Source organism: Carassius gibelio, chromosome B25 (genome assembly GCF_023724105.1).
Source record: "Carassius gibelio isolate Cgi1373 ecotype wild population from Czech Republic chromosome B25, carGib1.2-hapl.c, whole genome shotgun sequence".
Lineage (NCBI taxonomy): Eukaryota > Metazoa > Chordata > Actinopteri > Cypriniformes > Cyprinidae > Carassius > Carassius gibelio.
In genome coordinates, this window is record NC_068420.1 from 10,063,990 (window position 1) to 10,080,073 (window position 16,084).

Genomic DNA, 16,084 nt, shown 5'->3' on the forward strand with positions numbered 1-16,084 from the left:
ATATATATTTATTTATTATGTGCATTGTTTATATATAATGTATATGATTGTATATCAAACGTGTAGTTTAGACTTTACCATAACATTACTACAAAAATAATAATTATTATTAGAAGTAGTACTAATCAGATTGTTGCATAATTAATATATTCATTTATAATGTGTATTACAGTATTTAGCCCAAAATAATTAAAATTAATATTAATATAATTTGTATGTTATTCATATATAATGTAACAATTATACCTTTTTATGCAAAGAAATAATTAATTCCAGTAGAGGGACTATAAAAAGATGTCAAAGAAAGCAGTAGGCATGTTGTGACTTCTGAGGGAACTTCAAACTGCGTCCTCTAGAAGATGCCATGGGGAACGCCTTCAGCGTGACCATTGTCTTTATCATACATCTCAACCAAGCAGCAACCTCTCGCTCTCTCTCATACGAAGTGACTTAAACTGTAATCCATCAACTGGCTGCTAGAAGCTGGCTGCAAAAGGGAGTCAATCCCATAGACTCCCAATGTTAAAATGCCCACCTTTAGGCTCCGCCAACTTTTTGCTTCAAAAATGCTTTTCGCAAACCTGTGGGTGACATCACGGACACTACATCCATGTTTTTATACAGTCTATGATCTCAACACATCAGTAACATTGGCTGGCAATAGCCTATGATGTCATTACCAGCCGCTACCACAGTATAAAAGAGCACCGGAAGACACATCATCATCTTCTTCGTCTTCACTGACAGTTTGTTTATGTTAGCGTTAAGCTAAGTACTACTAGGTGTGCATGTTCTCTCGCCAGAGGCTTTGTTCCGAGACCCGCAGTTTCACACTCATCGAGATGTATTTGTGGGACTTCTGTTGGGGAGGTGGGTACTTCACCATTTACACAAGTTTGTAGATTAGTGTTTGCATGAGTGCGTTCACGTCTAGTGTATAATATGGATATCTGTCTGCAGTTGTTGGAGAGGTGATTTATATCATGTCCTTATCAGATAACAACATTGTACTGCATTCCGGCTTGATTCCCCACCTGCACTTGGATTGCAGTCTCTCATGCTTGACCTATAGTGTTTTTGTTAAGTTTCTATATTTCACAGAACTAGGGTCCGGACCCAAGCGATCTTCAGACTTCACCTTCAGATTATATCCATGGGTTTGAGTCACGTGCGTGAGTTTGATCCATTAATTTAGTCTATTGCTTATTTTATGTTAATTCACTAACTAGTCTTCTCTGCAGTGTTACTTGGATCTGTCTCTGTTTTTCTGACTTTGTTTTAGGGTTAGGATCTCTGTGAGCACCTCCCCTGCTGAAGTTAGAACCTCTCGCTGATGACCAGCTGTGGTGATGGTCTCACCCATCATTACTGCATCCAGGCTAGATGATAGCCCTACTCCTTCGGCTTCATGTTTACTGGACCACGCAGCCACGTCGCTGGTCTTCCTTAGACATCAGGTCCCGAGTATGCTGGTAATGGTGTCACAGGCTGTCGCTTGCCAAAGTTAAATTCTGTGATGTTTAGATGTATGTGTCCATGCGCGTAATTTGCAGGGGGGTTAGGGGGGTCATGACCCCCCCCAAAATCAGATCCAACTAATATAACCCCCTCAATATCATCAAACCATTCCGATTAAAATAATATGAAATATTCAGAATAAATACTTTTGTTCGTTTTCTTTATTAATTTCATTTGCCAGCAAGAAAGATAGTATCATATTTTAAATAATCTGTAATTTACCCCCCGCACCGACTACTTGGTATGACCCAACCTGCTTTCTCTACCAAGTTTGTTCACTATTTTGCGCAGTCCCTGGGATGAATGGGTGGGAAAAGTTGACGGAAAGATGAAAAGGACACTGAAAGGCAGCCAGACGACAATTTTTCATTGTTTGTCGACACCAGCCAAAAAAAGAAAAAAAAAAAGAAAAGAAAATCCTGACCAAACGGAGGTACCCCGCTAAATTGGCTGTTAAGTTAGCTGAGCGTTTCTCAAAGTGTGGGGAGTAGATACATGACAAACATGTTTTGTGACCATCTTTTTAATTACTTTATTTATTGACCATACACTCAAAACAAAACAAAGACACATTTAAATGTAAGCCTTACTTAACCTTTTCACACGTAAGTTTAAAAGTTTTTCAAGGCGACCGTTATTGATCTTAGTATCGCTTTATGGTTCCCATGGAGACGAATCATTCATTGCTTGTCAGCGCTGATGACTGATGATCTGCTATTATTTCCTTTTTTATTCTAATTTCACAAATTTGTTAGCTATAGCAGGATATATCTGATATTCCGATTGTCAAATATGTGCAAGTGGATGTGTTTTGTTGTTCAAACACCTTTATAATGATCGCGTTAATTGAGTTGTATGCGCAACGTATTGTTATCTATCTTATTAAAATACCTAAAAAAAATTACGTAACGTTAAATTATTATTAGGAATTTACCACCTCCGGTTCAATTTGAGATGATTATAATATATTATAATTATATATATATATATATATATATATATATATATATATATATATATATATATATATATATATATATTTATTTTTTTTTTTTTGTTTTGTTTTTTTTTGCATGGAGTTTGCAAAGTGACAAAATGAATCAAAGCACAACTAAGGTTAACGTCAGTACACACTTGTATTTTCTCAGTTTCTGAATTTGATGTTATCAGAGGCTAAATGCAAACACAATTATTATTATTTTTTTAATCTACTTATTTCATGCAAAGTGATAATATAATTGCACTTTCATTTTCTCTATTTGAAAGTTTTTAAAGCTGTTATTTTTGTTTTTGTTATTATGCTGTTTTGTTGACTGGAGTTGGCTGGCTAGATGTTGGTTTGCCAGTGTCCTGTGAGGTAAAGCCAGAGGGTGCCAGGGACTGTGTAGAACAAATGTCACTGAATTGTAACTTAAGTTGCTGTTTGCTCCAATACAGTCACCCGTTTTTTTTTTTTTTTTTGCATAATTAAATTATGCAATTATGCAAATTAGCATGTTACCTTTTACACAAGAAAATTATTCAATAAATAAATTAATTAATATGCCGCAAGTTTAACCGCCCCAATGGTAGACCAAAAGTTACGCCCTTGTATGTGTCAGACATCGGTCATGCTGAAGGCGTTCCCCACAGCGACCTCTAGAGGATGCAGTGTCTCGTTCCCTTCTCAGGGAACCATGGTTTCACATGTAACCCGAGATGTTTCTTTTCTTTTGAGCTTTTTCAAGTTACAAAATTTCCCAAAGCTGTTTGATGTCACGGATGTAGCCTGCTAAAAATAACTCCATGAACAAGCTCTTAAGTGAATGTAAACCAATGGGGGATAAAATCTGATGTTTTATTTAATTTTGTTTTTCATTATATATTATATAAAGTTTAAAATTATATATCTATATGCATTATAAAGGGATGTCCAAAACCGCAAACTGGAGGAATACTGTCAAGCAGAGTTAACACTCTTAAAAATAAAGGTGCTTAAAAGTTTTTTTTTTTTTTGCATTTTTGGTTCCACAAAGAACCATTCAGTCAAAGGTTCTTTAAAGAACCATCTCTTTATTACCTTATTTATAATCTGAAGAAACGTCTTTCGCCACAAAGAACCTTTTGTAAAACAGAAAGTTTCTTCAGATGTTGAAGGTTCTTTGTGGAATCATTTAAACAAAAAAGGGTCTTCTATGGCATCATGAAGCACCTTTTAATTTTAAGAGTGTTGCTCCGACTTGCCTTAACACACCTGCCTGGAAGTTTCTAGTAGCCTAAGCCTAGTAAGACCTTGATGAGCTGGTTTAGTATGTTAATTAGTGTTGGAGCTAAACTCTGGAGGACAGAGGCTCTCCTGGAAAAAGTTTGGACACCCCTGCTATACTGTATGCCCATAACTAAAAACAATAAATAACATGGAAAAGAGAATATTCTGTTCAGAATTTTCACAAAGTATATCACAGATCACATCTGACTAACCCATAAAAAAATAAAATAAATCCAACACAGGTTTTTACACGTTAAATCGGTCTATTTCGTAAATAAGCATAAAGTTTATAGATAAAGTTTTCTTTGTTATCACATGTCTGGTTGGAATGCTCTTCCTCTCCAAAGAGAGCAGAATGTGTTGTTAGTTTGAATACATCATCGCAACGAACGAAAAAAGAATGTGGTCAGGCCAGGCACTCTAACACTGAAAGGGTTATTATTACTCTTTAAGGATTAAACATTAAGTTGTGGATTAAGGTCAAGTGGCACTGATTTTTTTACTTCAGAAAGTATGAGTAACAAAAAAAAAACCAAGCAAACCTGTTTTACATATGTACATAAATATTACATATGTATTATATTTCGAAAAAAATATTATAATAACATTTAATAAATAATGCACTGGCCTCTAGAGGGCGCTTTAGCTCCATATTTTAAACTAGCCTCCCACTTTATTTTTCTATTAATCTGCAATGCCAGTATGGATTTCTTCAGTTGAATTGTTGTGGTTTAAAGTATAAACACAATTATATATATAAAAATAAAAAAAAATCTTTCTTCTGCTGATCAAAATTAAGATCTGCATGAAGAATGGCTTAAATACCTCACACCTTATAATGCTTTAAAACTAAGCGGAGTGCATTAAACAGAGGCTCACTCTTATTTTTATATATTTTCTGAGATGACCAATCCAATTTCTGATGTGCCATGTGTTTTGATCAATAATGGTAAGTCTAGATTGAACTTGGGGACGTTCCAGACGTTTGTTATGAATGGCCTGATAAAATTCTGGGTGTTAAAGGCTCTAAATTCAATCACTGACAAAGCAGAGGCAAAGTCGCTGACAAGCAGGAACCTGCTTTGCAATAAGCCTTCAAAACCCCTGGTGTATGTAGTGATATCAGAGAAATATCTCTTAGAATAATCCCTTTTTATTGCCTAAAATCAGCCAAGGACAAATAAAACGGAACGCTTTTAAAAAGTGCGTCAATAGAGCCGACCCTTAAACTGTCCCTTGCTACCAATAGAAGAAATTTTAATATAAACTACATCCTTGTAAAATTAAAATGTGAAATTTGCCTCTTTTTTTTTCACGTCTCAGACATTAGAAATGATTAACAATTTCCTGCTTTTTCAATGACCCTCTCATTTCTTTTAGTAATGCTGGATCTAAAAGTAGACTTCATTGGAAATAGTTTCCTGCTGTGGAAGTCTCTTAATCTGGCATCTCACAGGATTAAGTGTCATTTTATTATTATACCAGATATTACAGTAGCGGAGAGGTATATGATGGTTCTCTTGATCTTTTTACCAGCTGTACAAGATTTGAAATATTTAAACTCCAAATTTAGGCATAAATGGGTTTTGTAGATATTATAAGGAATAAAAGTATGAAACGTTAGTATACCATTTAAATTTATAGTATAACATATATATATATAGGCCTATATATATATATATATATATAACCCTATATTAATTTGTATGTTTAGGACTATAGGAGTAGCAAGGGTCACTATGTTAAATCTGTGAATGTGACTTAATTAGAAAGATAATAGATTTGATATGGACATTATCAGTGAATGGTATCATTCTTTTCAAACCTGGTCGGTCCCCAAGAGCCCTTTTATAGTGGTTTGAGAGTGTTTTTTATGTAAAGTGTTGTCCTTGAAATGAAAACCGATACGTTTTGGGTCTATGGCTTGTTGTTCTGAGAGAACAGGTGGTGCTGATCCACGCTGTATTAGGTTTAATTCATGTCTTGCCAGGAACGAGTGTCCATGCCAGTTAACGCACGGGTGATTTATTGAATGTCTAACAGAGCTGGCATGGTGCGAGAAAACAGCAAAGCAGTCTTGTCTTGCTGAATTTACCTTTAAAAGACCATCAATAAATGTTTTAAATCTATTAAATCTATTTTCAAAATTAAAAAAATCGGCTATAAATATTGGTTTCTCCACATTATTATATTTTCTCTCTCTCTCTATATATATATATATATATATATATATATATATATATATATACACATATATGTTCTGTGGTCTTTACTATACTCTGGAAAAAGGACTAGCTGGATGGCAAAAACAGTGCTAGTAGTACCTCAAAAGTAATTGGAATCAAAAAATTATTAATAAAACTCCACTGATCGGATGACCTTCAACAAATTTGAATGTCACTCAAGATGTTGTCAAGTGACCTATACAGAAATAATGGAAAATAGTGCACGGCGAGGAAGGTTTGAAACAGGGCTGAAGCCCAAAGAAAAGCCTAGCTGAGGTTTGCAGAAGACCATAAGGATTGGACTATAGAGGACTGGAGTACAGTTGACTTCTCTGATGAGTCCAGCTGCTCGTAATGGTTGGACAGAGACCTGGACAGGGTTTCTGCAGGATTGTTAAGCTCAAATGTAAGACTTTTTAAAGACCTGAACACAAAATTAATACCATATGAGCAGGGTAGGGCATTGTCTATAGCACCATATAAAGAACCATAAAATGACAGTAAAAAGCATATTTTACAGTTCAGACACAATTTTTCACAAAAACAAAGTTTTATAAAATTATAAACTTTACATTTCAGCCTTTAAAGTTAAATCATATATTAGTTTAAACAATTATTATCAATAAATTATTATATCAATTAAATAACATAAATTAGGAGTGTGCAATATTGATAAAGATATCTTCAAAAACGATAATTGGATGATATTTGCTGAGTGTGTTATTGCGCTGATATCTTCAGGACTACCGTGGACAGCTGACTCCTGAATTTTCTGATATTTTTTCATATGTGGTCAGTTCACAGCTGCAGAAAAATAGAAATTAATAATTTCCATCTAGTTTCATGGGCATTTTTAGCTTTAAGTCATTTTTTCTAAAAGTGTGCACCATCTTTTAAGTCACATTCTTGCATTTGGGTTGATACCAAGCAAATTAAATCAGCATCAACAGAATATATCTTGGCAATGCAGAGGAAACACAGAAGCTGCATTAGAAGTTTCATTTACATGCATTTACACACGGTTTAATGCAGCTTAGAGGGACGTGGGATACCTTAAGCTACAGTTACAAATGCATGAATAATGTTTTGATATTTGAAACATAAAACATTGACGGCAGTAAGTCACTGTTAATTCGTGAGTCATTACGATTGAACCGAATCATTTAAACGGTTGATTCATTCGGGAACAAATCAGCGCGTTGTTGCTCAGAGACGCAAAACAACACTGTGGCTGTGTTTGAAATGATTTTTTTTAGTACGAGAAATAAAGCAAAAACAGCAAATATGGTGTCTAAAAAATAATCTCTTAATTTTAACTACTTGTTTATTTAACTGTTGTATAGAACATTAGAACATTTTTAATCATGCTTGCTTTTGGAGAAAAAAATCCCCGGCACTCTTCATGCGATATTAACTATATGAAATTATATAAATATAAATGTTCTGCCCCCATCTTAAATTATGTGATAATTCTACATGCATTTTAATAGACAATGCATTGAGTGAAAGAACGTGAACACGAACTAGTCTAACATACTAGAGATATACTTCTGTAAGTATATTTTGTGTTTGCTTTTTTGCGATATATTCATAATATAAAATTGCATATAATTAAAACTACAATTACAATATTATCACAGTCCATACATATTGCACACCGCTATGTTTAGATTTTTATAATGCATCGTCTTCTTATCGATCCTCCAGTTTACATTTAAAGCTCTGCGTGTTTGCAGGGTAAAAACATTGCAATTGTTCTGAACTCTGAACAAAACAACAGTTGTATTGAAAAGGCTCAAATATTCTCTGCCAGCAGGTGGTGCGTTTGGTAGAAATATAACAGTTTCCCTGGTAACAGCAGAACACAAAGCAGCCCACTGGACTTTAAATGTGCAGCTCATGTTTATTCAGTGAAATCATAACGTTAACCTTTTTAAATTGAATCATCACATTCAGCCATATTGTAATTCTGGTCTTTCCGTCCCAAAATTAAAACCTCTTGAAATCATAATTAAGACTTTCTTGTACAATTTAAGACTTTTTAATGGCTAAAATGTTATACAACTTAATTGAAGACTTTTTAAGAGCTAAAATGTTATACAACTTAATTTAAGACCTTTTAAGACCCTGCAGAAACCCTGCTGGAGAGGCCTACAAGCCACTGTGAGTACATTTACATCGACAACAATACTCTGATTAAGAATCTACCATGTAAACAAAGATTTCTGATTACCTTAATCCGGCTAAAACTCATACTAGTTGCATTGTCGAAGTGGAGTATAGACATATGTTACCCAACTCTGAGGATTGTTTTTTCCAAAAGGACAATGCTCCATTCACAGCCAGGTCAGTAAAGGTGTCAATAGAGGACCACCGGATCAAGACCCTGTCATGGCCAGGCCAATTTCCATTGAAAACCTCTGGAATGTGATCAAGAGGAAGATGGATGGTCACAAGCCATCAAATGTGGCATTAAATCGCCCAACAACAATGTGCAGGACTGGTGGAGAGCATGCCAACATGCATGAAAGGTGTGAATAAAAATCTGATTTATTCCACCAAATTTTAATTTCTGAAACAATTAGTATTGAGATGTTTAAAAATGAATATGAACTTGACCTTTTAACTTTCTTTGCTTTATTTGAGGTCAGAAAACATTTTATTTTGACAATTTGTCTTTTTTTTTCAAATAAATGCTTTAAATGACAATATGTTTATTTGGAAAAAATTATAAAAAAGTTGTCAATAGTTTATAGAATAAAACAAAAAATCAGTTTCACTCAAACAAATATCTATAAATATTAACACCAGAGAAATTTTTGCAGTGGTCTATTATTGAAATACAAAGTTTTGAGTTAGAGAGAGAGATGAACTTATCTCCAAACATCTATGCTATTCTGGTCTCATTTGGCTCAGGTCTCTTCTTCAGGTTGTTTTTATCCGTTTTATCGTCCACAAAGCATAAAAATCGAACACAATAGCACATTTCCTCAACAAGCTGTTTGATTTTAGGCATTCAGGGAAATTTATGCACCAATGTTTAATGCTTAGTGTTAGAGATTTGTTCAAATCCCCTAAGTATGAGCAAAAGTAATAGCAATGCCTTGCTTTAGCAAGCACTAATGACCGGCTACCAGATCTCTGCTCAGTGGTACAGAAAATGTTTAATGCAGCTAATAACTGAAAAACTAGGATATCCATTTATCATGCTGTACAAAAATATGTCAATAGCAGGTGCAGGTGCAGTCTGCTTTTCATCTTTTTGAGGTTTTTCCAGGACCGAAATACATCAGGTTGTTCTGTTCTCCTGAAAATCGCTCTCCGAAGTAATCTTTCAAAAGCAACCTTTGTGTAAAGCGCCGAGAGGAGGCCAAATGTCACGTCCACAAGATTGATGTTGCACAAAGTGTTTGAAGGCTGTGACCATCTGTGAACACGGATTCATAACTGTGCCTGTGCAGCATCTCTTTCCATTGGCCCGACTGTTAGTCGGACATCTGAGGACGGAGGTGATGCTGAATGATATCTGGCAGCTGTACGGCGAGAGCTCTGTAATTATGACTTCATCAGTTGCAGATGATGAGCAGAGTGCATTTATGAGCTTAAAAATGCTTCCAGTGACTCATCCCCCATCTACCTCGAACTAGAACGCTTGTTGAGAAATGTCATCAGACATGAACTGAAATGAAAACGCCGGAGACGATGAGTCGGATGATCTGCTAGCAGGATTCAGATGTTTAGATAATTTGCCACTCTCGCGGGTACTGCAATCTGTAAGAACTGGCCTTGTTATTAGGCTCAAACATGGTAGGTCAGTCAGAATCATTAATGTCACAGAGAATAAAATGTCTCGAAGCCTATCATCAAAATCAAAACACAATGAAGAAATCAATGAAATACAAGAAAAAAAGATAAATAAGCGATGCCCACTGGAGTTTTTCAAGACTCCCTTGCAACCTTTAGGGAAGCTATAAAATGTATCTCATTTATAAAGAACAATTGAAACTGTAAAAAATGACAAACATAAACGTGAAAAAAGAGAAGATTTTAGTTTGTAGAATTATTTATTTATTTATTTTATTTTTGGTTAAGAGTTAAATGATATGAATATAATACAAAAATTTTTTTTCGTTATTTTATAACTATTTTAAAATACTGACTTCTAATTTATTTTCTAATTTATTATTATTATTATTATTATTAATATTGTTGTTATTAGTATTGACTATTATTAGCTTACTGTTGTTGGTTTTATTTGTAAACGTTTATAATAAACATTAATATACATATATATATATATATATATTATATATATACATATATACACATAAATATATATATAAATATATATATATATATATATATATATATATATATATATATATATATATATATATATATATATATATATATGAATGTAACATTTAAACAACTATAATATTATAGCCAGTAAGTGCATAAAAAATAAATTATTTTACCCTACCTTATAAAATATTTTCATAATTTGATAAACGTCTTTTGATTTTGATATAAGAAACTAAGTCATGAAGGCGAGTAAATTAAAAGATTTATATAGTCATTTATTATGATATGAACCACTTAAATGCTACATTTTGTGTTACATTTTCAGTAATACTTTTGTCATTATTCAAGATTTACAGGCCGTGGTCACCGCTCACTTTGATGGAAAAGAGCAGCATGAACGTCCATCTAACCATCTCCTTTTGTGCTTTACAGAAAAAATAAAATCCTGTAGGTTCGGTATGACATGATGGGGAAAATGATGAATTTGTTTTTTACTTCCAAAAATATTTCAGTAGCATCAAAGTTTCTTTTTCCTTCATTTTCCTCAGTCTAAAACGCTGCTATCAGCTGGTGGGCAAGAAAAGCTCTTTTTCTCTGTCAGAATGGATGAGAACGTATTACTGCCACGAATGACCCTCTGCACCTGCCTGCGTCCCCTTGAGATGTCTGGAGGAGCGAGGTGATGGCAGTAAGAGAAACTAAAGACAAATAGAGTCTAGAGGTGCTGTACAGTACGTGCCGTCGGCAAACTTTCGTGACTGACTCTTAGCTTCCATTGCAAAGTGTTCCTTAAGCTTTCCGTACATCTTTGCTGATTTGGCTTCAGGAGGAAGCAGGTTTTCAGGGAGACGAGTTTCGTACCTGTATCCTCTAATTAGGGGCGGCTGCGGCGCGGATTCAAATCTGCTGCGTGCCACAGAAAAGATAAAGGAACAAGGTTTTGACTGTGGAAAAAATGCACTGTTTGCGAAATTAGCCCCTTTAGGTCAGAGAAGACCGTTCTTTAGTTCTTGACAGTAATGAGAGGCTGCGCTCGTTAAAAATCACGGCGCCAACTGGCAAACCTTTCCAGGCTCGGGCGAGAGTTAGCTTAGCTTAGTTTGAACTTATTATACAATGCTAAAACCATGCTAGCATCCACCAGAGAGCTTGCGGAAGCTATAAAGTTTTGCATATGAACCAATCTGCTGTTTTTAAACGAGTATACGCCACCCAAAAGAAGGTTTATTGTGCTCGGTGTCGCAGTAAACAGCTCTGAGAGAGACTGCGCACCTTTGTTTGAGCATGTGAACGTAATTGCTTTTAAAAGGGAAAATGAATCCCGCTACACAACAGCTAAATCCATTAAAGCATTAGAAGGCTTTATTATTGAGACTGCTAACGGTTATGCATAGCTTCTCTTTGGGCTGCTTGAGTTTGCAGATCATTCATAGTGATTAGCCTCCAGACAAGGCGATTTGACGTGAGTATTTGAATAGAATTAATGGAGGACATGTCTAAAGTAAAAAGCTTTTTAATCAACAAGCTGCTCTTTCTTTCCTTTGCTAAATGATCCACTAGAAATAATCATTGTATGCCAGACATATTGTTGGGGTCATTCTGAATCAAAAAGAAAGGCAAACAGAAATGTCCCTTGCTGAGTTTGGATGACTGCTAAACATTTAAGGACTCTTTTGTGGGAAACAAAGGATATTCGTTTCTGTCTCGTATAGCCATACGCTGTCTCACAGTGAGAGTCATTGTCCTAATGATGGTATCGGATGACAACACAATGTAATAAAGTTGGCTTGAAAGGAGATGGGGTTTCTTTTGCACAATCTCTCCATTTGTTCGGCTTAATCTTGAGCCCTCGGAGGGGAAAAAACAACAGATTGGTGAAGTCAGACTTGGGTCATCGTGGTTCTCATGATTAGTCAGTTTTAGGTACGCGTGGAAGAACATTCCCTCCCATTTCTGCCGGTGTTTGGCACACGTGAAGCTATCGGCTAACATGTTTGGCAACTGTGGACTGGGTCTGGCGGGGTTTGCTGACATCACTTTGTGGCTTTGTGGTTATGTTACTCTTGTGGACTAAAAAACAGACTTAATGTCTTTTCAAAATGCATTTCGTTATACGTAATAGACAATGAGTAAGTGAAGCAATCTGGGAAATTGACATAAGATGGCAAAATATAACTTGTTGGCATGAGTTTTAAGGTGACTTCACATGATTTCATTGAGAAATAGACTACGAGTAAGCAACTGTAGGAAAGAAAATGTATTTAAAATGTTAAATAAACCCTGTCAGCATGTGCTTTAAATGATGACTGATTCCTTGCGGTGTTTCTTTGTTTTTAGGCCATTTAAGCCAATTTGGGGGAAGAAAATATAATTTTTATAGTGAATTTTAAAAGAAATCTGATGCATTTCATTATAGACAATGACAACGAGTAAGCGATTTTATGCAAACAATCTGGAAAATTAAAAGCTAAATGGCAAAATATAACTTGTTGGCATGAGTTTTCAAGTGAATTTACGTGACAGCATACTCCTTATATATATTTCATAATGTAATAGACTATGAGTAAGCAATTTTAGGGAAAATGTAGATAAAATGTAAAATAAACCCTGGGTGCATTTAAATGATAATTGACTCCTTGATGCACGTCTTTGTTTCAGGTCAGTTTATGCAATTTTTCTTAAGAAACTATAATTTTAAAGTTATATTTTACAACATAATTAATGAAAGCAATAGTTTACCCAAATAAGAAAATTCTGTCACCATTTTATTTTCCACTTAATGTTGTTCCAAATGGATGGCTTATGTTTTCTTCTGTAGAAAATGTTCTGTCATAAAATGAAGTGTTGTCAAAAACTGTTGAAACATCAGTCCAAATATCTTTTTCTTCTGCAGAAGAAAGGAAGACACACAGTTTGTTATCAACATTAGGATGAATAAATTATGAGAAAATTTTAACTCATGGTATGACCTCTCACTTTAATGAGAAAAAATGTTAATGAACCTCATTTGGTGCAGTTACTGGCACAAGAGTGCAATGTCCCAGAGGCCGAATGGGTTTGTTTCACCTTTTAAAGGTGAGAAGTGAAACTTGAGGCCCCTATTGGCTCCTCAGGAAGTCTGCCTTTGTAGGTGAGTGAATGGTGTTTATTTGTGTCCGAGTGTGTGTGTGTGTGTAGCAGATGCTGGAACTGGTGGACAGAGGTGGCGGCGGCAGCTGTCTGATGTCTGTAATGGGGCTCATGGGATATCTTTATGAAAACACACAGCCTCTTATTACGATCATCATTACCAAACATGAGTTCGTTCAACTGGACCAAAGCATTCTGAATACAAATTCTGCATCTACAGACTCTCTCATCCACCGCCATCTAAAATCAATGAGTGTGTGTAGTCATATGTGTTGTTAGCATTAATGTCTGAATAAAAAGATATATCTTAACATTAGGGATTTAATATAATAATGATAAAATAATGAAACTAAATTAAATAGAATAGAAATATTACATGAAAAGCTTAAAAAAGGAGAAATGTTTTCTTGGCAAATAACTGATAATAGTTTGAGATGAAGCACTAAAATTACTAAATGTAAATAATAATAATAAAAAACTAAATAGTAATATTAAAAATAAAACAATTACTAAAAATTCTAATTAAAACAAAATATATATATAAAAAAAATTGAAAATATTAATACAAATATAGAAATAATACTGAAATGGCATTGGTCTGGTCTGCAGCACTACACATTTGGGAGTTTTATCTTTAGAGATTACAAGGGGTAATAACAAGGGATAGTTCCCCCCAAAAAGAAAACTGTAATGATTCCAGTCAATGGTCTTGCTATCTGTTGGCTCTTTGTTTACTGTGGGTGTTGGGGAGGAGGAACGTAACGGTAATTATCTTGAATAATCACGGTAATAGCGGCCACGGAGTCTGACCAGTAGCAAACTGGTATGGCACGGGCAAAACAACAAGAAGCCTTGATAAAAGGGGTAATCTGTGAACATGAGCAATAGTCCAAGCGAGGAGCAAACATGATCTGAAAGAGAAAGGCAAATGGGTAAATCCAGGATGCACAGGCAAGAATCAGAAACCAGCAAATCAAGAAACACAACGAGAGTAGACTAAGAATATAACTGAACTAAGAACTAGACCCGGGTCTGGCTCCGTAACGTTGCTATCGGCTAAACAGCGATAAACACAAATAATACTCAGCAGCAGAAATTAAATAGACAGGATAATGAGGTAGGGGGTGGGGGGGGGGGGGGGGGGGCTAATAAATTACCAATGAAACTAACAAGATAGGCAAAGGAACAATGGAAAACAGAAACAATGGGGAACATTAACACTTGAAAATTAGAGTCCACAAAACCAAGACAGGGGAACATAGACTGGAATCATAAAAGTGTAATTAATTTCTTACCCTTATGTCATTCCAAACCCATGAGACCTTTGTTCATCTTCAGAACACAGATTAAGATATGTTTGATGAAATCCAAGAGCTTTCTGGCTTTCCAAGGACAGCAACACAACTGAAATGTTCCCAGGCCCAGAAGGACATTGTTAAAATAGTCCATGAAGCTACAAGAATACTATAATAGTGTAATATGTGATTTGGAGGAGAAAAATTGTTGAATAAAATAGTTACTTTTGTTTTCTTTGTGCACAAAAAGTATTCTTGTAGCTTCATAAAATTATGGTTGAACCACTGATGACACATGGACTATTTTAACCATGTCTTAACTACGCTTCTCTGTCTGGGAACATTTGAGTTGCCTTGCTGTCTATGGAGGGTCAGAAAGCTCTCGGATTTCATCAAAAATATCTTAATTTGTGTTCTGAAGATGAACGAAGGTCTTACAGGTTTGAAATGACGTGAGGTTGAGTAACAGATGATTTTTGGGTGAACTACCCCTTTAATATTTAACATTCGATTTTGAAAATGTAGCCCTAAATTGCCTGTACATGTTGAAATGAATACCTGAGGTATTATTTTAAATGGCTTTTACAGGAGATTCTGTCTGCTTCCACATTTCTTAACATCAGACTATTGTGCACATAATGCCAACTCTGCCTGGCTAATTGTTTGAAAACTATGACTTTCTTTGTTCCAGTGAGCTTTGATTCCTCTCTTACTCCTGGTATTTCATCTATAAAAGCTTATTTCTGCAAATTACATTCTTTTTTCCCTCTTTCTCAGAACAACTAGTTAGACGGAACCCACAGTTCCTATAGACACTCTGTGTTCTCCATTTAAAATCACTGTAGGTATTGTGCTTATTATTAATCAGGACTCAACGATACTGCTTCGCTGTGCTTGAAATTTAAAGAGGAGCCATTATAATACACTATATTGATATCATTAGCTTTAAAATTTCATTACGTATAATCTTATTTTAATATTTGATGCAAAGTTTGCTTAACCAAGGTAAAATGAATTTATCCTGCTTTCCACACACACAGAGCAGAGTTTCATTTAGTTTCTAGTCCATTTGCTCTCCATTTCATTTAGGGCCTTGTCTAATGAATGTTGACATTGTATCCACTCTCAGTCCAAAGCATTTCACTGTCAGCCCGCCACGAGTGGAGTCAGGTTCAACGCTTCCCTCTTTGAAATTCAACCCGCGGTGCTTACATCGATACAATCACCCTCACACATGCCATTGGACACATGTTCACTTTGATATCTGTCCTTTTGCGCCAAGCAGATTTGCACAGGCCTCAACATCACAACAAACACAGCAATTAGATGTCCCCGCTGTCCCAGGCACTACATTATAAAACTGT